The sequence below is a fragment of the Spermophilus citellus genome (assembly GCF_964194105.1).
Source record: "Spermophilus citellus genome assembly, chromosome: 14".
In the NCBI taxonomy this organism is placed as follows: Eukaryota; Metazoa; Chordata; class Mammalia; order Rodentia; family Sciuridae; genus Spermophilus; species Spermophilus citellus.
Window position 1 is genome coordinate 84,921,085 of NC_138194.1, and position 22,503 is coordinate 84,943,587.

The following is a 22,503-nucleotide window of genomic DNA, read 5'->3' on the forward strand; positions in this document are numbered from 1 at the left end:
CCATCTGAGCCACAGCCTTAGGATGGCTTTCAGAAGAAGCTGAGAAGGAACAAAGCCAAGAGCTGTTCACTTCACTCTCTTTCTGGAAATGAATGGTGTTTGGTGAAGCTTAGTGACAATCCTCATTAGGTCTCTAGCAAAGGGCCTGAGCTCTGTGGTGTGAGGCCTTATCTTACTGGGGTGGAAAGGCAGAAGCCCCTTCTGCAGTCCTGCCTTCTCCCACATGAGAAGGAGTGTTGGTGGAGCTGTGCTTTGAAGATCAGTGAGATGTCCTTTCATATTAAATCTAGCAGCCAGCAGTATAGACTAGCAAAGGTGCCCTAGCCCTGAATGTCACTTAGCAACATGTTCTGGGGCTTCCACATTTTCTTTTGGCACTTCAGAGAAAGAGAGGGAAGAGTCTAAGTTGGTTGATGAGCTTTCCCTCCTTTTCTATGCCCAGGAAACTCTGAAACACACATTCAGTTTTGCTATGTTCTTGGTGTGACTTTAAACAGGATTGTTGCTTGAGAGTCACACTGATTTGGTATGAATCCTGAACCTGCAGTTTATAAAAAAATATGTGCTCTTGAAGGAATTGTTTGCGTTTTCTAATCCTCAATATTCTTACCTATAAATGGTAATATTAATATCTTTGTAGGTGGCATTCACAGAGTTAAATGAGATAATATATGCCAAGCATTTAGCAGGGTCTGGAGTATAGCAGTCCTTCAATATATGTCCATGAATTTTCATTTTTTCTTCAAAAGTAGGTAGGACAAAGCACCTGCTTCTACTTCTGTATCTCTGGGAGATCATTAGAACGAATTATAACTCTTTGCATAGTACAATGCCCTTTCACACACATCCTACTTTTTCTGTTCTCAAAATTTCTAAGTGCTATCATTATGTCCTTTTTATAGAGAAGGAAACTGAGACTTAAAGAGAAGATTCAATTTGATCAATGAGAACAAAGACAATACTTGCCACAGGTGAGACTTAACCCTCATGTCATTGAATTCAGACCATTTTCTCTTTATAGTCTGTGATTTTTCTTTGAGATTTACAAGGATCCTGACTTGGTAGTAGCCAAAGATCGAGCCACATTAGCACTCTCTCTATCTGCTAGTCTTCCTGATTTTACTGCTATTAAAAACATGAATCCTAGGCATATTGTGACTTCACTAGGGAAGAGGAAGCTGGTTTAGTATTAGGTTTGATGTGGACTCTTTGTTCTGTAGAACTGGGGAAATAATCTTTAATCTTGCTAAGTTCTCAAACATGTGATCCAAAGGAGAAAGAAAAGTGTGCCTGCTATTTTTTTTCACCCCAAAGCACACCCCTAACCTTTGGATAGTGATCCACATGAACTATGTCCCTCTATGCAAGGTCACCATGGCATGTCTGGGTTTCTCCACTGACGGTCATAGCTTACTTAAAGGCATGACTCTTCTTCTGGGATCTGTTAACCATGCCATATCCTCATATGGGGTGGGGACCTAGGAGTGGTTACAGTCTGAGGGTACTATCCACTATTGTAAGCGATGCCTTATGAAATCTCCCTCAACTTAGCCTACTTTCCTCATGAGATCATGATTGACAAAACTGTTTAATGAAGCTCTAGTAAGACCTATCCTAGGTAGACCATGGATGTTAATATCAGTTTCTTTCTCCATCTCCAAACTAAAATCTTTACTTGCATAGTGTCCTTTCATGATTGTTTTCTCTTTCAAGGGTACTCTGTGCGGTCATTTTAATTTTGTTTTCCCTATATAAAAAAATCAGTGTGGTCTGATTATGTCAACATTGTAATTTTTAATAAACCCAATCTCAAGAAACACCCTAGCTGAACTTCAGAGGTAGCAGAATATAATGGAACAATGCCGTCAGACCACCCAGCTTAAAAATCTCAGTTCTGCCACTTACTATTTGATTCCAATTTGTTTAACCTCTTTGTACTTTAATTTCATCTATTACAAATAGAGTTCGCCTAGTGGGTTATTGTAAGAATTAAATGAGTTAATATATGCCCATATAACATTTCTGCAAATGGATATTTCTGTGTGAAGTAACTCAGGAACCCACATGCAAATAAACAGAACTTTGAAACAGTCCGTTTTTGAAAGAAACACAGTTTTAAAATGACATGAACACTTGAGAAACTGTTAATATGGTGAAGATTGTGTAAATTGCTTCACAGAACAGGGGACACCTTCAACAAGCTTCTCTGAAATGTTTTCATAGGCAATTGTCCTCATCTCATCTCCTGGTGAATTCTACTGGAGAAATCTAACACTCCTAGGGAAGCTCTTGGTCCTGCTTTTAGTAGGTAAACACCACAGTGTTATCTCCAGATTAAAATAAAAATTCTTTGAAGGACAGCATCAGGAGCTCTTGACAACTCTGTCCATGGTATCACCTTAAACAGACTTCCAATGTTTATCATGTTAGACTCAATTCCTACTTCAAAGCCTCCCACCCCCATTCCCAGCTCACCCCATTATTAGTTCAAGTACTGGTCAAACAATGTGTCTGTTTACTGCTAATACCATTTATGTGTCTCCCTCCTATCTTTCCCCATCTTGTAAAGTAGTGCCTGGTGTGATTTCAAACTTTCAATGTATTCATTGGTAGTCATATTTTTCTTAATATTCATTATTTTAGTTGTAGTTGGACACAATACCTTTATTTTATTTATTTTTACTTGGTGCTGAGGTTTGAATCCAGGGCCTTGCACGTGCTAGGCAAGCATTCTATTGATGAGCCACAACCCCATCCTTCATATTTTTCTTGAGTAGAAAAAGTTACACTGGATTTATAACCAAATTTCTGATCCTGAAATCATTTATTTGTTTATCTTCGTTTCCACCAGCCTAGGTCACTGGAAAAAAACAGAGACTTCTAGTAATGGACTTTGAGGGCATCTCTGTAACTTCTTTTGATTTTACTTCACCTGCAACTTTGAAAGATTCAAATGAATAGCTGCTTCCATGTTTCACTTTTTCCTTTGCCCTCCCGGGCTGAAAGTATTTGCTTTTACTATTTCATAAGGAGAATGTGAGAATAAGCCACGTGATTTCCAAATTTTTATAACTAATCTGGGCCTCCCCCCATACTCTAGATATAATATCTACTAGAAAACGTCTAACAGATATCACAAAATCGGCATATCCAAGATAGTATTCTTATTTTCATTGTGTACCTTCATTTTCTAATAATGCTTTTAAAAAGACAGAAAACAAAACAAACCCTGGTTCTTTTCTTGTCTGTGTTCTGTTTTTGTTCACTGACCTAAGGGTCAGTGAAGAGTAATTTGAGCTGCGCTCACTAAAATGTATGGCACTGTCTTTGACTTTTTTCTTTCCCCACAGTCCACAGTGGATACATCAGCAAAACTGTGAGCCCTGCGTTTATAATTCATCTACTTTCCAGAATCATCATTACTGTTCCCCAACTTCAGATCACTGATGCCTTTCTCCTTTGATACAGTTTGAGTTTCCTAACTGTTCTTCCGCTTCTGCTCTGTTATCTGTATTAATTATGTATTGGTGCAAAACAAATCCCCACAGTACTGATAGTGCAAAACTACACACATTTGTCTCTTATTGGCTTGAGAGTCTGAACACAGTTTATCTGGGTCCTCTGCATCAGGGTTTCCTCAGAAGATTGAAGTCCATGTGTGACCCACAGCTAAGGTCCCATTGGAAAGGATGACTAGAGGAAGATTCACTTTCTAAGCTTACACAACTGTAGACAAGATTTAGATCCCCAAGACAGCTGGACTGAGGGCTTCCTTCCTTGTTGGCAGCTGGCCAGAGGCTACCCTCACTTCTTTGCCACATGGACTTCTCTAATAAGGTTCTTGCTTCATCCAAGTGTATGGGTCAAGAAGGCAAAAGGGTGAGTCAGCTACAAGACAGAAGTTACCAGCTCATACATAACCTCACCACGGAAGCAACGTGCATCACCTTCATGGCATTTCACTGGTCAAAAGCAAGTCGTGGACCTTGCTGCCAGTCAGGTGGAGAGGATCCCAGGAGAGCGTGAGCCTGCATGCCAGGAGGCAGGAATCACAGGACGCCATTTGAAAAAGTGCTGGCTTGTCCTCCAGCGGTTTTTTGTTTGTTTGGTTGCTTGTTTTTGTTGTTGTTGTTTGTCTTGCAGAGATTGGAGAGATCCTCTAAAGCAAGAGGCAGGCCATGCCATTCTTCTGTTTCAAACCTTCCATCTGTTTCTTCTTTAACTCGTAACAGACTCCTCTTTCCTTACTATTCCCATCTCATCTTACACAGTTCTCCCTGTACTCACTCTAGACCAGATGTCCTGACTTTCTTCTTCTTCCTCTAACCTACGCACCATTACCTTCCCACAGAAATTCTCTGTGAGTGAAACCCTCTTGCCTCAGATATGCCCACGGCCTGTCTGTCATTCAGTTCAGGCTTTGTTTCAACGTCACCTTTCAGAGAGGCCTTTCTGGATCCTACTATCTAAAACAAATTCTCTCATTGCTCTGTCCCTCCTTACCCTTCTCTATTTTTAAAATTAATTTAATTTAATTTTTTGTGGTGCTGGGGATTGAACCCAGGGCCTTGTGCATGTGAGGCAAACACTCCACCAACTGAGCTATATCCCCAGCCCACAACCCTTCTCTATTTTTATACTTAGTACTATTTAAAAAAAAAAAATTTAAGTTGTAGATAGACATAATATTTTTTATTTATTTATATTCATGTGGGCTGAGGCTTGAACCCAATGCCTCTCATGTACTAGGCAAGTGCTTTACTACTGAACTACAGTCCCAGCCCCTTAGTACTATTTTTAAACACATAAAATATCATTTACCTTATTTAATTGTCTACTCTTCACTACAAGAAGGAAAGCTCCTTGAAGCAAAGGCTATTTTGTTCAGGTAATGTACAGTGTTCTAAATAAAGGGGAAGGTTTTTTAGAACAAATGCAAGCACTAAGCCAATAAAAAAGAGGAGAGTGCAGATCTTTTTCTAATAACTCTCCCGCAATCATCCAAAGTACTGTTCTGACCATTAGGGAGAGTGTATCATCCTTTAATTGAGAAGAAAATTTGTTCAAGGACTTTTAGTTCCTTTCACCGCTGTCCTATCAAGTAACTTTCTAGTAATAACTCAATTTTGTGATTGCAGTTTTAGGGACAACTGTGAATTAAGGTTTAGTGAGCATGAAGGTTTTGATATTCTCAGAGTATTTTCCTTCAAAATTAATGAAGTGGCATTTTGTCATTAAGATAGACTCAGAACCTGCTTAACTTTGTGTAAACTTATAGAAATAAAATTATAGAATAAAAAGCCAAGGAATTTTGAGTCTGCACTGTGATCTTTCCTCCAAGAGAGAGCAGCTATGATGAAACACATTTAGTAAAGTTATCTGACTTTATCCACCACTATTATCTGGTATTCCAAAGAGGCATATACATTTTAAGAACGATTAGATTCAAGCTCTTAGTTTTTTAGATGCAGTAATTGCAGATCTTCAAAATTAACCTAAATGAGCTTAAGGCTTATTTATGGTTTGTTGCTGAAAGACAAGGGAGACATTTCTGTGGCATTGACCAAAGTTTACTTTTAATGGACAGATTTTCATTTGGTGAGTTGCAGAAAATTTTTTTAGCTACCTAATAAAGCCTAAACTGGCCAACTTCCATGCCCTTCAGGGTTCCAAAAATACAAACAGGAAGTTAACATTTCCATAGCAATAATGATTCTGTAATAAAAGCTGAGGAGAAACAATAAAACAGAAGGTCAGGATAAGAGCAATTTACTTTTTATGAACATCTTAACATCACATCAGAATAGATTTTAAAGATTAAAATGGAGTCAGAGTACAATTAGAAAAGTACTTGTAATCAAATGACTTTTATTTTTCATTTTTAGACAAGCCTTTGCTCTGGTCTTATAGTAAGGTGCAAACTTCTGTAGCATTTCTAAACTCCTCAACTTGAAAATTCTGCTGTGTCATGCATATTTTTTTTTTTCTGAGTTAATTTGTCTATTTCTGGTCAAAATGTTCTTCCCAAAGAAAATACATGTGGTTTGTTGGGTTAGTCCTTCCATTATTGTGAGACACCAGGTACGTAGTGAATGTTGGTAATTCAGTGATTTGAAGTAAGTGAAATGAATTCTTCAGAAACTGCTGTAAAACATGAGCTGATAGAAGGTTCTTTAGGTAAGAATTTGACTCATGGCTAGTAAAGTCTCCTGGATTTCTTAGAGGCTTAGACTGTTCTTTTGTCTGATTATGGACAATGGAGGCAATTTCCTAAGAGAGTAGTAAGATAGTTTGACATTGCAAGAAGAAGGAAGACCTGAATGTCAAGTAGATAGAAAAGGGATATTCCAACCCCCAGGGGAGGAAGAATGACCAGGAGATGGAGAACGAGTACCAAGGACAGAAAGGGAAAGTGTTTCATTTAGTAAACCGTAAATTTCTTACTGTAACCTCAGACTGACCAAGCTCCCAGGTCCTTCTGTCTTTATCAGTTGGTGGGTTTATAGCTAATAATTGGGACGTGATTGAACAAAATTGGACTCTCTCATTGTTAGAGAACCCATCTTTTTTTGTTTTTTTGTTTTTTTTTTTTTTTTTGGTGCTCAGGATTGAACTCAGAATCTTGTGCATGTGAGACAAGCACTCTACCAACTGAGTTATATCAAGAACCCATCTTTTAGCAATTACTTTTTGTTGTTTCAAGAGCATGTACCCAAAGATGAGGTACTGGAGAAAATTGACCAAATCATGTTATGTGCACATACGAATAAGTAACAACAAAGCCCACTATTATGTATAATTATAATGCACCAATAAAAGAGAATTCATATCCAGCTTCTTTAAAGGATTTTAAATGTCTTTATAACAATTTCTAAGGCTTTGCTCCTTAAAAACTGTGTTGCTTATCACATAGAATCCAAGAAATTTCTTGTTTAATGTAATTTTTTAATCCTTTTTTATTTTCTCACTTCAGCTACTGTTATTGAAATACAATTTTGATATGGAAAATAACAGTAAATAAATAATATTTAGTTGCAACTGTGTACTTTGCAGTTTATAGATGACACATAAGAAGGACCGTTTTCTAGATCTACATCTTAACCCATACCTGAAAGGGCCCTCACTTCCTCAGGTTGGCAACTGTGTTCCAATGTGTCATAGTACTGAGTGGATTGAACCACAGTCTCTCCCTTTATGTGAATGCAAGTCTGACAGCCAGAGAAGTAGTGAAGTAACTTTCCATTGACTACAATTAGGATGAATTTATATGTTCACATTTAAAATAGACAAATTACTTTTCCTAACATAGCCCTCAGGTTGTTAACACTAGAAAATGCTATGCCAATCTGAAAGTCCTATAGTTTTAGTTACTAAAAACCTTCAGGAAACTGTGTGAGAAATCCTGTAAATGGAATGCTGCCCTCTTATGGTTTTACAACTTCTTCTAGGCACAAACAAAGTCTCTCAGTCTCTAGTTACGTAATTAACGGGGAAGATTTAAGAACTGAAGACACCTAATAAAATTTAATCCACAACTTGGTTTTACAAATTATAAAATACAGTTGCAAAAAGGTGAGTTCATATAAGTAGATAGCATATTGCTAAAGGTAGAGGGAAATCTCTGGCTTCTCATTCCATACTTGAATACCATCTCAGCTTCTGCCTTCGGGATTCACATAGTTCAAGGGAAATCATAAAACACCTTTTTTATCCACAAGAGATGGAATAAGATAACTACATCAATATAGTATCAAGCCCCTCAAATGTTGGAGGGTATCTTCATTATCTCAAGTCCCAGAGGGTCTCAGATAACAAATTCAAATTTGAAATATTTCAAATTTCAAACTCAATAGAACTCTAATTTTTATTATTGTCTTCTAAATATTTTTACTTATAAGAAGATATAAGTTTAATGAATATAAATATCATCTAAATATATTGTCTTCAGTTTATGTTATTCTTACAAAGTTAAGCTTGATTCAAGAATTCATTTTAAGGCAAATTATATTCACAATCTAAAGCCCTGTATATTGATCTGGCCATGGATTCTACTTTAGAGGAAAAACCATAATCATAATTCAAAAAAGCCTGTTCCTATGTAAAGAAATATTCTATACCTGCTACATTTTATCATCTCAATCATCAGGATAAAACAATCACAATTTGAATTTTAAAAATAGATTTTGAAGCTGTGACTCACAAACACAAATGCCTACAGAGTCTTGTCAGATGGAGTAAAAATATAAATTTAGTACCTTATGAGACTATAAGGAGTGGTGAGGCCTGGCTAAACTTTTGCATGTATTTCATCTAAAAGTCACAAATTTAATTAAAATGAGCAATAAATCAAACACTGACAAAAAAATCTACATTGTTGATTTAAACAAATAAGGAAATAAACATGATTAAAATTTATCTGCAGAATTAATGAGCCCCAAACTGTGGCTGTGGAATCTCTTGTATTATTGCAATTTGAATTTCAGTTATTTTGCTATCCTATTTCTGTGTAATTTCTCGATTTTTATTTCTTTAAAAAGTTATTCAATTATTACAGTTTATTCAATTATTCTGTTTGTAATCCTGTTAGAAAAAATTTCCATTTTTTTCACCAATGGTTATCCTTAATTAAAGAAAATAAATATTTCAACTCAGATTTTCAATAAAGCATATGGTTTATTTTCCAAACTCAAGTAAAAATGAAATGCTGTATAAAATTATATTTTTTTCCTTAGTAATTCCATTTCTTTGGGGAATATTTGCCTGAACTCTTTTAATTGGTTTCCATATTGAAATAGAGTCACTTTATATATCCAAAGATTAGTGTTTTGTTTAACCTGATAAGGGTAGAGAAAACAAATTTTGTTTAGGAATTGACTCTGAAATGATAAGAGCTGTTTACTTTCTCCTAGGTGGTGGGACAGACAATTAAGGTTTGCTGCCACCACTTCATGTCAATACTTTATATTGAGTTGGGAGGGGACTACCTAGGATTATGTTATTCTACAAAGTTAAATTAGATTCAAGGATTCATTTTAATGACTTCCTGGACGTCCTACTAATGAGTAAAAGGGGACATGTCTGCTGAAGAAAGATATTTCTTCCTGGTCACATCTGTTCTCCATGAGACCTCACCATGGCATCACCTGTTGCTTTGTTAGCCATCCAGCTCTTCCAGGAAAAAGCTGAGGGTCCAGCACTGCAGCCCATGATGTTTTAAGTGCCATCACTGATGATAATTGCCTGAAGGAGGGTGCAGACAGGGAGGAGTTACACTGTCAGTGTGAGGTGTTAATTCAGAAATCATAGAACCCCCTCCTGGATGAGCATTTATGAACCTCATAGTCATCCTCCTAAAAGTCTATGCTGGATAATTGTTATGGGTTAAATTGTGCCTTTTCACAGTCCTAACCCTTGGAACCTGTGAAAGCGACCTTATTTGGAATTACAGGCTTTGAAGATGTAATGAAATTGGTTTATAATGAAAATTGTTTGTGGTTAGAGTCCACATAACCCAGTGTGGATTAATAATCGGTGTTCCTGTAAAAAAGGGAAATTAGGATGCAGAGACCCAGAGGGCAAGCACAATATGATGACAGAGGCAGGGATTTGAGGGATGTATCTGTCAGCCAAGGAATGCCAGGATTGCCAGAGACCACCAGAATCTAGAGAGAAGAAACAACTCCCTTTTAGGCTTCAAAGAAAGTTTGGCCTTGATTTTGGACTTTTAGCTCCTGAAATGCTGAAATAATAAATATTAATTTTGGGGGGGGGGGCTTGTACCAGGGATTTTTTGAACCTGGGGAATTGAACAACTAAGCCATGTTTTTAAATTTTGAGACAGGGTCTCTCTAAGTTGCTCAATCCTCACTACGTTGCTGAGGCTGAAATTTCTGTTGTGTTTAGCCACCAAGTTTATGGAACATTTTACAAAAACTTTATGAAATGAATATAGTAGTCAACTGGCAATTAAAAGAATTCAACTCTTAAAAATAAAACAGGTTGCATACTATTCAGTTGCCTATGATTCAGCAAAGTTTCTCCATGATTCTGCAATGATCACTGACTTTAATTTTTGCAAGGGAGTCTAAGGAATCTTAGAATTTTTTCTAGTTCCTAAACATTCAGGAATATGAAGGAGAACACAACTTCTGAGACTGGTGTAAATTTTGCTTAGAATAACTATTATAAAAAGGAGATAATTTTAGCAGGGATTTTTAAGCATGTACTCTTCTTTCCATATATATTATAAAATACATACTTATGAGTAACAAGGGTGGATTTAAAAAATTGTATTCGTTCATTTTAGATATGCATGAGAGTAGAGTGTATTTTGACATATTATACATACATGGAGTATAGCTATTCTAATTAATACCCCCATTCTTGTAGTTATACATGATGTGAATTTTAACCATAAGAAAGTTATGTACAATTCATTTATTGTCTTTTCTATTCCCTCCCTCACTCACTACCAATCATTCCCCTTTGTCTAATCCAATGGACTACTGTTCTTTCCTTTCCCACCCTCCCTTTTTGTGTGTTGCATCCACATATCAGAGAGAATATGTAGCCTTTGGTTTTTTGAGACTAGCTTATTTCACTTAGCATTATAGTCTCTAGTTCCATCCATTTACCAGAAAATGCTATAATTTCATTCTTTTGTATGGCATTGTGTATAACATTGTGTATATATACTGCATTTTCTTATTCATTCATCTGTTGAAGAACACCCAGTTTGGTTCCATAGCTTGGCTATTGTGAATTGAGCTGCTAAAAAACATTGATGTGACTGTGTTACTGTAGAATGCTGATATGAGTCCTTTGGGTATATGCTGAGAAGTGAAATAACTAGGTCAAATAGTGGTTCCATTCCATGCTTTCTGAAGAATCTCCATAATGCTTTTCAAAGTGGGTGCACCCATTTGCAGTCCCACCATTAATGTCCAAGTGTACCTTTTTTCCCACATCCTCACCAACATTTGTTGTTAGGTATATTCTTGATAATTGCCATTCTGACTGAAGTGAGATGAAATCTCAGTGTAGTTTTAATTTGCATTTTTGTAATTGCTAGATATGTTGAACTTGTTTCCATATTACTTATTGACCATTCATATATCTTCTGTGAAGTGCCTGTTCAGTTCCTTTGCTCATTTATTGACTGGGTTATCTGCTTTTTTGTTGGTGAGTTTTTTGATTTCTTTTTATATCCTGGAGATTAGTGCTGAATATGAAATGCAGGTGGCAAAGATTCTCTCCCAATCTGTAGGCTTTCTGTTCACATTCTTTGTTTTTAACTTTAAAAAAAATTGTTCTAATTGGTTTTACATGACAGTAGAATGCATTTTTTTAATTTTTACATTTTTAATTTATTTGTTCTAATCAGTTAAACATGACAGCAGAATGCTCTTCAATTCATTGTACACAAATAGAGCACAATTTTCCATTTCACTGGTTGTACATGAAGTAGGGTTTCATCATTCGTGCAATCCTACCTAGGGTAATGATGTCTATCTCATTCCACCATGTTTCCTATCCCCATGCCCCCTCCCTTACCCTCTTTCCCCTAATTATTAGCCTAATCCAATGTGTCTCCACTCATCCCACATCCCTCTCCATTATGGATTAGCATCCACTTATCAGAGAAAACATTTGGCTTTTATTTTTGGGGGATTGGGTTACTTTGTTTAACATGATATTCTCTAACTCCATCCATTTACCTACAAATGCCATAATTTTAATTTTACTCTCTTTTATTGCTGAGTAATATTACATTGTGTGTGTATATTTTATATATATATATATATATATATATATATATATATATATAAAATTTCTTTATCAATTCATCTATTAAAGGGCATCTAGGTTGGTTCCACAGTTTGGCTATTATGAATTGTGCTGCTATAAACATTGATGTGGCTGCAGCACTACAATCAATGAGGTGAAGAGAAAGTCTAAAGTATGGGAGCAAATTTTTACCACACACACATCAAATAGAGCACAAATCTCCAGGATATATAACAAACTCAAAAAACTTAACACCAAAAAATATCAACCCAATCAATACATGGGCTAAAGAACTGAAAAGAGGAATGAAACTGAAAATCAACGATAAAAGAAGGAAGGAAAAATCATGCATCACGTGGAGAATGAACAATAGGTTACTGAATGATCAATGGGTCATAGAAGACATCAAGGAGGAAATTAAAAAATTCTTAGAGATAAATGAAAACACTGACACAACATATCGGAATCTATGGGACACATTGAAAGCAGTTTTAAGAGGAAAATTCATTGCTTGGAGCGCATTCCTTAAAAAAAGAAAAAACCAACAAATAAACGATCTCATATATCATCTCAAAATCCTAGAAAAAGAAGAGCAAAATAACAGCAAAAGAAGTAGAAGGCAAGAAATAATTAAAATCAGAGCTGAAATTAATGAAATTGAAACAAAAGAAACAATTGAAAAAATTGACAAAACCAAAAGTTGGTTCTTTGAAAAAATAAATAAAATTGACAGACCCTTAGCCATGCTAACAAAGAGAAGAAGAGAGAGAACCCAAATTACTAGCATACGGGATGAAAAAGGCAATATCACAACAGACACTTCAGAAATACAGAAGATAATCAGAAATTACTTTGAATCCTTATACTCCAATAAAATAGAAGATAGTGAAGGCATCGATAAATTTCTTAAGTCATATGATCTGCCCAGATTGAGTCAGGAAGATATAGACAACCTAAACAGACCAATAACAATAGAGGAAATAGAAGAAACCATCAAAAGACTACCAACTAAGAAAAGCCCAGGACCGGATGGGTATACAGCAGAATTTTACAAAATCTTTAAAGAGGAACTAACACCAATACTTTTCAAGTTATTTCAGGAAATAGAAAAAGAGGGAGAACTTCCAAATACATTCTACGAGGCCAACATCACCCTGATTCCTAAACCAGACAAAGACACTTCAAAGAAAGAAAACTACAGACCAATATCTCTAATGAACCTAGATGCAAAAATCCTCAATAAAATTCTGGCAAATCGGATTCAAAAACATATCAAAAAAAATTATACACCATGATCAAGTAGGATTCATCCCTGGGATGCAAGGCTGGTTCAATATACGGAAATCAATAAACGTTATTCACCACATCAATAGACTTAAAAATAAGAACCATATGATCATCTCGATAGATGCAGAAAAGGCATTCGACAAAGTACAGCATCCCTTTATGTTCAAAACTCTAGAAAAATTAGGGATAACAGGATCATACCTCAACATTGTAAAAGCAATCTATGATAAGCCACAGGCCAGCATCATTCTGAATGGAGAAAAATTGAAGGCATTCCCTCTAAGATCTGGTACAAGACAGGGATGCCCTCTCTCACCACTTCTGTTCAACATAGTCCTCGAAACACTGGCCAGAGCAATTAGACAGACGAAAGAAATTAAAGGCATAAAAATAGGAAAAGAAGAACTTAAATTATCACTATTTGCCGATGATATGATTCTATACCTAACAGACCCAAAAGGGTCTACAAAGAAACTATTAGAGTTAATAAATGAATTCAGCAAAGTGGCGGGATATAAAATCAACACGCATAAATCAAATGCATTCCTGTATATCAGCGACAAATCCTCTGAAACGGAAATGAGGACAACTACTCCATTCACAATATCCCCCCAAAAAATAAAATACCTGGGAATCAACCTAACAAAAGAGGTGAAAGACCTATACAATGAAAACTACAGAACCCTAAAAAGAGACATAGAAGAAGACCTCAGAAGATGGAAAAATATACCCTGCTCATGGATAGGCAGAACTAACATTATCAAAATGGCGATATTACCAAAAGTTCTCTATAAGTTCAATGCTATCCCAAACAAAATCCCAACAGCATTTCTTGTAGAAATAGATAAAACAATCAGGAAATTCATATGGAATAATAAAAGACCCAGAGTAGCAAAAACAATGCTAAGCAGGAAGTGTGAATCAGGCGTATAGCGATACCAGACTTCAAACTATACTACAGAGCAATAGTAACAAAAACAGCATGGTACTGGTACCAAAACAGGCGAGTGGACCAATGGTACAGAATAGAAGACACAGTAACCAATCCGCAAAACTACAACTATCTTATATTTGATAAAGGGGCTAAAAGCATGCAATGGAGGAAGGATAGCATCTTCAACAAATGGTGCTGGGAAAACTGGAAATCCATTTGCATCAAAATGAAACTGAATCCCTTTCTCTCGCCATGCACAAAAGTTAACTCAAAATGGATCAAGGAGCTTGATATTAAATCAGAGACACGGCGTATGATAGAAGAAAAAGTCGGCTATGATCTACATACTGTGGGGTCAGGCCCCAAATTCCTCAATAGGACACCCATAGCGCAAGAGTTAACAACCAGAATCAACAAATGGGACTTACTCAAACTAAAAAGTTTTCTCTCAACAAAAGAAACAATAAGAGAGATAAACAGGGAGCCTACATCCTGGGAACAAATCTTTACCCCACACACTTCAGATAGAGCCCTAATATCCAGAGTATACAAAGAACTCAAAAAATTAGATAATAAGATAACAAATAACCCAATCAACAAATGGGCCAAGGACCTGAACAGACACTTCTCAGAGGAGGACATACAATCAATCAACAAGTACATGAAAAAATGCTCACCATCTCTAGCAGTCAGAGAAATGCAAATCAAAACCACCCTAAGATACCATCTCACTCCAGTAAGATTGGCAGCCATTAAGAAGTCCAACAACAACAAGTGCTGGCGAGGATGCGGGGAAATGGGTACACTTGTTCATTGTTGGTGGGACTGCAAAATGGTGCAGCCAATTTGGAAAGCAGTATGGAGATTTCTTGGAAAGCTGGGAATGGAACCACCATTTGACCCAGCTATTCCCCTTCTCGGTCTATTCCCTAAAGACCTAACAAGAGCATGCTACAGGGACACTGCTATATCGATGTTCATAGCAGCACAATTCACGATAGCAAGATTGTGGAACCAACCTAGATGCCCCTCAATAGATGAATGGATTAAAAAAATGTGGCATTTATACACAATGGAGTATTACTCTGCAATAAGAAATGACAAAATCATAGAATTTGGAGGGAAATGGATGGCATTAGAGCAGATTATGCTAAGTGAAGCTAGCCAATCCTTAAAAAACAAATGTCAAATGTCTTCTTTGATATAAGGGGAGTAACCAAGGACAGGGTAGAGACGAAGAGCTGGAGAAGAAGAATAACATTAAACAGGGATGATAGGCGGGAGGGAAAGTGAGAGTTAAGGGAAATTGCATGGAATTGGAAGGTGAGCCTCAGGGTTCTACAGAATTACATATAAGAGGAAAGGAGGAGTAGGAGAAAAATTATATAAGTGGAAGAAACGATTTATAGTAGAGGGGATGGAGAGAGAGAAGGGGAGGGGAGGGGAGGGGAGGGGTGAGGGGACAGTGGAGAATGGGATAGACAGCAGAATACATCAGTCACTAGAAAGGCAATTTGTAAATCAATGGAAATGTAACTGATGTGACACAGCAATCTGTATATGGGGTAAAAATGGGAGTTCATAACCCACTTGAATCAATCTGTGAAATATGGTATATTAAGAACTATGTAATGTTTTGAACAACCAACAATAAAATAAAAAAAATAAAAGTTAAAATCTTAAAACTTTAAGAAAAAAAGAGGGAGTGGGGGGTGGGGGCTTTACTGAGCTATGTCCTCAGCCTTTTTTTTTTTTTTCCTCTCTCATATTTTGAGACAGGATCTCAGTAAGTTGCTTAGGGACTCACTAGGTGGCTGAGGCTGGCTTTGAATTTGTGATTGTCCTGCCTCCCAAGCCCTACTGCTGGAATTATAGGCGTGCACCTCTGCACCTGGCTCTCTTTTGTTTTTCAGACATACTAGAGAGGCCCCCAAAATGTGCTCATATCCTGAATTGCAATATTATTGTTTTTTTATTCCTAAATAAAAATCTCTTGTGTGAAAAAAAAAGAACTGAAAAGACACTTCTCAGAAAAAGATATATAATTGATCAACAAATACATGAAAAAAATGTTCAATGTTCTCTAAAAATTAGAGAAATGAAAATCTAAACTACTCTAAGATTTCATCTCTCTCCAGTCAGAAGGGCAGTTATCAAGAAACATGCAACAATAAGTGTTGGCGAGGATGTGGGGAAAAGACCCACTCATAGATTGTTGGTAGGACTGCAAATTGATAAAACCACTGTGGAAAGCAGTATGGAGATTCCTTAAAAAACTTGGAATGGCTCCACCATTTGACCCAGCTATCCCACTCCTTTGTCTATACCTAAAGGATTTAAAAACAGCATACTACAGGGATGTAGCCACATCAATATTTATAGCAGCACAATTCTGTTTATGTTTTTGATTGCTTCCTTTGGGAAAAAGCTTTTTATTTCAATATCATCCCATTTATTATTCTTGATTTTTTTCTTGCACTTCAGGAGTCTTGTTGAGGAATTCAGTTCCTAAGCCAACATGATGGATAGTTGGGCATACATTTTATTCTATTAGGTGCATAGTTTCTGATTTAATGCCTGGGTCCTTGATCCACTCTGAGGTGAGTATTGTGTGGGGTGAGAGATAAGGGTTACATTTCATTCTACTACACTTGGATTTTCAGTTTTCCCTGCACTCTTTGTTAAAGAGGCTACCTTTTATCCAATGTGTGTTTATGGCACCTTTTTCTAGTATGAGATAACTGTATATATGTTGGGTTGTTTCTATGTCTAGAAAGGCAGATTGATCACATGCTAAAATCTCCTTCTCCTTTTCCTGATCCCTAGATATGCCATGTAGTTCTAGAAAAATAGAGTCAGGGGGATCATTTCAGTTGTCTAGAAATTATTAATAAACTCTGCAAAAGTGAAACCCAGAGCCAAAAGCAAAGCCTCAAACATTCTCCAGATGGAAGTAGATTTATGGTTATTCTAAGCTGGGATCAGTGACATAAGATTGTCATGTAATATCTCTGAAGTACAAGTCAAATGTTTGGTTAGAGTCTCACAGATGAGGAAACCTGAAGTTTTCACATCCTCTTTATACCTAATTATGCCAAGAAGTGATGAGCAGACAACCTCTCTACTACCATTTTTGAGCTACAATGCAATAAACAAACACAGAACTTGTAGGAAGCCTTCCAGAGAGACTTTGCAATGTCATGAGAAGCTCACAGGTCAGGAATCACCAACACCAGAGTAAATCCAATTTAGTCAGGAGTATCAATATCAACTCCAAAACCAAACCAATATAAAAGCAGCAGAGTTCTTCTAATAAACAAATAATAGCTTTAACCAAAGTTAAATGAGTAGATATGTACAGAGATATTACATTTGTTAAAAAATAAGTGATTAGATTGGAAATTCACAACTTGCTCCTGGAAATTTAAGACGGCAGTTGAATAACAAAATTAACATAAAAGAATAGTTCATTCATTAATTAGCTGGGAATTGAGCTGAGACATTTTCAATACTCAGCAAAAGAGATCAATGTGATTGAAAATGTAAGAGAAATGTTAATATTCCAAAGTTACAAATAAGCTAATTAGAATGCTTGGAGAATACAAAGAGAATGGATGGAAGGAAATATTCAAATAAACACTAGAAAAATATTCCTAGGACTAAGAAAAGATGGATTATAAAATTGAAAATAATGACTGGGTCCTTAAGAGATGGATGATAAAAGATTCAGACCTAAGTCAAACATTGGAAATAACATGAATGCCCACACACACATGTGGTGCATATACATAGAACGGAATCTTATTCCACCATAAAAAGAAATGAAGTACTGATGCATGCTACGATGTGGATAAACCTTGAAAACTTTTTAAGTGAAAGATGTCAGAAACAAGAAGACCATACACATTATATGATTCCATTTATATGAAATATTTAAATTCCTAGAGACAGAAAGAATTCTTGGCTTACACATGCTGAAGGGTAGTGGTAGGAATGGGGACTGATTGCTGAGTGGGTATGGGTTTTCTGTGGTTTGAAAGTGTCCTTACAAATTCATATGCTGGGGTTGTAATCTCCAGTGCAACAATGTTGGGAGGTGGGGCCTAAAAAGAGATAATTAGGTCACGAGGGCTCTGCCCTCTTAAATGTATTAGTGCTGTTGTGAACATGGGTTAGTTATCATGAAAAAGGTTTATTGAGTTTCGCCACCTCTTACTCTTCTGCTCTCATGCTTTTTCACTATTCTTCCTTCTGTTATGGGATCATGCACTCAGAGTCTCTCATCAGATGTTGGGGAGTTTATATTGGACTTCCCAACTTGCAACTGTGAGGAAAATTCTTTTTCTTTATAAATTATCTAATCTGTGGTATTCTCTTATAGCACCACTAAACAGACTTAAACAGGGCTTTCCTTAAGATAATGAAAATGTTTCAGAATTAGAGTAGGGTGTGGTTGCACAATACAGTGAATATACTAATTACCACTTTAAAGTAGTAAATTTTATGTTGTGTCAGGTTAAATGTTCAACATCTCTAGCAATTAGAGAAATGCAAATCAAAACTACTTTATTATTTCATCTCACTCCAGTCAGAAGGGCAGCTATTAAGATATAAACAACAATAAGTGTTGGCAAGGATGTCGGTAAAAGGGCACAATCATACATTGCCGGTGGGACGGCAAATTGGTGCAGCCAATATGAAAATCAGGATGGAGATTCCTTGGAGAACTATGAATGGAATTTCCATTTGACCCAGCTATCCCACTACTCGGTCTTATATCCAAAGGATTTAAAAACAGCATACTACAGGGATATAGGCACATCCATGTTTATAACAGCATAATTCACAATAGCTAAACAGTGGAACCAACCTAGATGTCCTTCAGTAGATGAATGGATAAAGAAAATGTGATATATATGTGTATATATATATATATATATATATATACACACACACATACACACACATACACACACACAATGGATATTATTCAGCATTTAAAGAGAATAAAATCATGGCATTTGCAGGTAAATGGATGGAGTTGGAGAATATAATGCTAAGTGAAGTTAGTCAACCCCCCCAAATCAAATGCCAAATGTTTTCTTTGATATAAGGATGCTGATTCATAATGTGATTGGGGAGAGCATGGGAGGAATAGATGAACTCTAGATAGGGCAAAGAGAAGGGAGGGTAAGGGAGGGGGCATGGGGATAGGAAAGACGGTGGAATGAGATAGACATCATTACCCTAAGTACATGTATGAAGACGCTAATGGTGTGACTCTACTTTGTGTGCAACCAGAGATATGAAAAAATGTGCCCCATATGTGTAATATGAATTGTAATGCATTCTGCTGTCATATATAACAAATTAAAATTTAAAAGCTATATTTCACCAAAATTTTTAAAAATCTTAGATACATTGTTATCATAAACATGACAAGGAAAGGAACAAGTAAAAACTAGTTAAGAATAAATAGTGCTCTGGTTTCAGCAGCAACAGGTGGAGCTTGGAAGTGATCACTCCTTGCAATGAACAAAAGCAGAACAAACATGCCATCAACAGTTTTCTTGAACTTTCCAGAGAACTAGGATCTCATGGTCAGCCACCCCAAAGTCTGGAGAGAGAAAAATTCAGACAGTTACATCTGGAATCTGTTTACCTGGAGCCATAGAATGTTGGAATGATAATTTTGATAAAGTGGTAGGGGCTGACATTGAACTAGCACAAGAGTGAGAAACTGCAAGGACCTAAGCCTCAGGGGTTTTCCTACAGTTTTGTGAGTTTTTCTTCCAGGCAAATCACTGTAGCCTCACAGTGAGGATCTGAGAAATAGCCCCTTATGGTTCCGGCAGAGGGAAGAGTGCCATTGAGAAATATGTCTCAGCTTTCTCCACGATAGAGGCATGCTCTTCATGCAAAAAATGGTCTTTACCAGAGAATAAGTCTGAAACCCTCCCAACTCAGAATAGGGAATTTGTTCCCCCTCCAGAAGGATCCCCCTCCCAGCCTTCTTGTCTTATACAGAATCAAAGGGGTTAGGGCTTGAAGGAAATAGGCTAAGAATGAAGCAGCCAGAGAAGGGAGTTGGGGCCAGAAGGAAAAAGCAATAACACTGAAGAAACGCTTGTAATTACCATAAGACACAGACTCAAAGACCAACATGAAACTAACTGGAAGGTTATTCCAGTTAAACATTCCTCCTCCTCCACATCTTACCATCACCTTAAGTATCAGAGTAGATTTCAGCCAAAAAGCACTGAGAGACACATACTGTCTCTGAGAAAGAGCACATAAGAAATCCCCAAGTCAACAGGAGAGACAGCCACAAGAATACTATAGGAATCTGAAGTCTGCAGTACCTATAACCAAAGTAATTATTAGCCCATTAGGTCCCAAGCTTTCAGTTCTGTGATTATTTCAATGAAATCGACACAGGTGAATTAAAATAGGTTGGAAATCAAAATCTAGACTTTATATATTCTTTGTATATGTATTATACATTTATATGTGTGTGTGTGTGTGTGTGTGTGTGTGTGTGTATATATATATATATATTCTTCAAATACTCTGACCATTTATCCATTACTTTTCTCAAAAAAGTAGAACCCTAAAATCATAATTATTTGAAAGTGATCATAAGTGGTATATTTGTTGCTCAATTTAATTTTTTAATAGAAATCTTATATATAGGACAATTAAACAAGGAATTAAAGAAAACCCAACTCTGTCATGATTTGAATATGAGATGCCCCCTAAAACCTCCTATGTTAATACAAGAATGTTCTGAGATGAAATGATTGGATTGTGAGAGCTGTAACCTAATCAATCCCATCCTAGGCTGAATGGACTAACCAGGTGGTAACTGTAGACAAATGGGGTCATGGCAGGAGAAGGTGGATCACTGGGGTAGTGCCTTGGGAGGATTCATTTTCCCTGCAGTCCCTTCCCCTTTCTCTCTCTGTTTCTAAGCCACCATGGATGGAGCAGTGCTCCTCCACCACATCCTTCCACCATGGTGTTCTGCCTCATCTTGGGCCCCAAGCATTGGAGTCAGCCCACCATGGACCGAACCTCTGAAACTGTGAGCCAAAATAAACTTTTCCATCTATAAGTTGTTCTTGTGAGCTAATTTAGTCAGAGCAATGAAAACCTAACACAAACTTCTTTTCAGATAAACATAAATCCTCACATTGAAGGCCTATTTGGTTCACTTCTTATTATCCAACATGTCTCTCTTTCAATGAAAAATTAAAAGGCATTCCAAAAAGGATACAAAAAAAAAAACTTTCTGAAGAGGCATAGCAAGGATCAGAACTAGACTCAGATATGAATTATCAGACAGAGCTTAAAATGATTATAATTAATGTTAAAGGTGTTAAAGAAAAAAAAAGTAATAGTGTGCATGAACAAGGAGTAAAGTGAACAGAGAGACAGAGAGTCAGAAAGAATCAAGTGGGAATATCAGATATCAAAACCCAAGTAATGAAGTGGGGAAAGGAGAAGAAACCTTCTCTGAATATCTAGTTAGGTACTTATAGATTCAAATGGTGTAAGTATAAATATATAATGATGTAATTTATGTATATTTTGAGAATGGCTACTATAACTTGGAAAATAATTTTTTTAATAACCACCAGCTTCTCTGAATTGATCCTAATACTGATAAAAGAAAGATGGATCTTAATTTCCCATTCTTTATTATAAATGGAAGGAAGAATTAACATGCAGCAATATATAAAAATACAAATTATTTTTCTCCACAAAAGCTTCAAACATCATGTTAGGAGATAGAGGTTCAAAGAGAAACGTTTTGTTCCTGGAACACAATTTTTCATTTAGACACAATCTACATTTTGAAGAGAAAACAAATGGGTGCAATATGACCCCACTCGCCTTGTGCCTACTCATGTACAAGTGCCATAAGAAACCATGAAAGGAACCACATCAAAGCAGATTAGACCACTGAGGACTTCAAGGAAATCATGTCAGCCACACATGATTGATCTGTGGATCTTTGTCAGCAAAAGCAAGCTGAGTGGCCCCGAGCTAATGGGAAAAATCATCAAGTAAGAAATCTTCTTTTGAAAGTACATGAATGAGCAGGAATCTAAAAAGCATGGGAAATACCATCAATTCCATATGCTTGGTACTCTTTCTTTTAGGGAATTAAAACACCACAATGCTGTTGAGCATGCTTGTTTTATTCCCACACACTGGGGTTTTTATTTTCTTATTTAAGTATAAGGAAAAAAATTATATGTTTTTGTTTTTTACATTTTATTCATCATATAATAAACATGGTAATTTTTAGCTTGCTTAATATTTCTGGAACTTCACAGATATTATTTGTAATCCAGAAGTCAGTGTTGTGCAGACACCACAACTATACACCTGCCTCTAAAGACAACCCAGCTGCACCACTTACTGGCCATGTGACTTTCTTCAAATATTTACCTCTCTGTGTCTTTATTACCTCAACTGTGAAATGGAGA